This window comes from Nannospalax galili, unplaced genomic scaffold (assembly GCF_000622305.1).
Source record: "Nannospalax galili isolate Female #2095 unplaced genomic scaffold, S.galili_v1.0 scaffold566, whole genome shotgun sequence".
NCBI classification, from domain to species: Eukaryota; Metazoa; Chordata; class Mammalia; order Rodentia; family Spalacidae; genus Nannospalax; species Nannospalax galili.
This window is the reverse complement of record NW_008355811.1, coordinates 116,808-119,156: the sequence shown is the minus strand read 5'-3', so window position 1 is coordinate 119,156 and position 2,349 is coordinate 116,808.

Here is a 2,349-nt window from a genome sequence, read left to right as displayed (position 1 = left end):
AATAATTAATAGATGTGAAAAACATTACCATTGAAATCTACCTGATGACTTTATATCCATGCTCAGATGCCAGGGAGCTCAGAAAGTAACTGAGTGTGCCTGGTAATAATCAGATACATAGAGATTAGAAATGCATGTGCAAACATCTTAGTGTCAGTTGCATTAAAAATGAATTTTTCTGTAAAAAAAAAAATCCTCCTTGACCTGGGCATGGTGGCACTTGCCCTTAATGCTAGCACTTGGGAGGCAGAGGCAGGAGGATTTTTGTGAATTTGAGGCCAGCCTGGTCTACATAGTCAGTTCCAAGGCAGCTGTCCTCTGTGGGCATTGCACGACACGGGTGCACTCACGTGCATGCAGGCAATATACTCACACACATAAAAATTTTATTTAAAATATATTTTATTTATTTATTTTATTTTATGTGTGTGAATGTATTGCCTGCATGTGTGTAAGTGCACCTGTGTCATGCAGTGCCCCCAGAGATCAGAAGAGGGTGTCAGATCTCCTGGAACTGGAATTACTGACAGTTGTCAGACATGTGTGTGCTGGGAATTGAACCTGAGTCCTTTGCAAGAGAAGCCAGTGTTCTTAACCGCTGAGCTACCTCTTCAGCCCCGGAAATAATAATTTTATAGTTAGATTATTTAGAAGTCTTTCCAACTAGGGTGATTAAAAATTTGTTTTTGTGATGCTAGGAGTGAACCCACAATCTCAGGTATGTTGCAACTGATCTCACTAATCTATACCCCAGCCTCTAGAATTTTTTTAAATTCAGCATTTACAAAGACTTCCTTGTGTGTATCTGTGTATTTGTGTGTGTGTGTGTGTGTGTGTGTGTGTGTGAGAGAGAGAGAGAGAGAGAGAGAGAGAGAGAGAGAGAGAGACTGACTCATGTCCCAGGCTGGCCAAAAACTTGCTATGTAGCCAAGGATGACCTTGAATTTCTGATCTTCCTATCTCCAGAGTGCTGGGATTATAGGTAGGTATGCTCCACCTAGGTTTTTGCAGTGCTGGGGTCAAACGTAGGATTTCTTTTATGCTAGGCAGATACTCTACCAACTGAGCTACAACTCCAGCCCCACAAAAGTTATTCTTGTACTTTCAAGCTTGCTAATGTATCCCCAGTCTGTGGCATGTAACAAGATCAGCTAGGGAGCATCAATTCTGACCACATGGTCTTGGCCTCCCTAAGACTTATTTGTCCTGCTGTAGGCCAGAGTAATATGGGATGCCAAACTGAGAACCTTGTTTACAGATTTTTGGCGTCAGAATTGAAAGACCTTTCTTCCTGCCCTTCCCTGTATTGCTGTGCTTTGTGGAACTCAGTTCTGGTGGGTGTGGTTTGCTCCCAGATGTGCAGAGATTGGCAGTCTAGAGAAGTCAGAGGGTAGTACTAGGGTTTGCCCTTGCTGGTTTCCTTCGGGAGCTTGGTGAAAAGCCCTAAGAGTAGGGGTATGTCTACTACTAATCATTTCTCAGAGCCTGTTAAGACATGTGGACACAACTATGGATAGACAGTAAAATGGTTTAGTACACAGAGAGGCCACCATAAGCATGTACTTTAGCTATGACTATCATGGTGGCTCTCTCAGTTGACCAAGAGGAACTGGCTGAAGTACCTTTGATCTTTTCAGGTAAAAGGTGTGTCTAAAGTAGATGGAAAGAAAGTTATTTTCTAGAAGGTGTATATAAATGTGTGTGGTCAGTAATGAGAAGGAGGGAAGGTTTAGGACCTGGGGTGGATCTTTGTCTGAGGCTGGACCAGAGAAGGGTGTATGGAAAGAACCGTAGTCCAGCTCACACCTCCATGGTGCTTCAGGTTCTTTGTCACAGGCCCACTGAGTCACTACTTCTACCTCTTCATGGAACACTGGATCCCTCCAGAGGTTCCCTTGGCCAAAGTCAAGAGGCTCCTGCTGGATGGCCTGCTCTTCGCACCAGCCTTCCTGCTGCTGTTCTTCCTCACCATGAACTTGCTGGAGGTGGGTGTCTGTCCTGGTACTTGCTGCAGCTCTCCAGTTAACAGGATTGGCAACCCTTCTTCCCTGGGTGGGCCTCAGAGTCTAAGCTTTTTACTACTTTCATTTTCTTTTATTGTTTGAGAATTTCATACATGCATATAATGTATGAAATTATATGTATTGATGTATTTTGATCAAACCCATCCTCTATTCCCTCCCCTCCAAGTCCTTCCCTAGCCTTTCTACCACTTTCCCCTCCCTGTACTGTTTTTTTACATTTTTATCTTTAAAATTTATTTATTTTAAAATATTTTATTATTTTTATTTTATGTGTATGAGTGTATTGCCTGTTATGCAATGCCTGTGGAGGTCAGAAGAGGGTGTT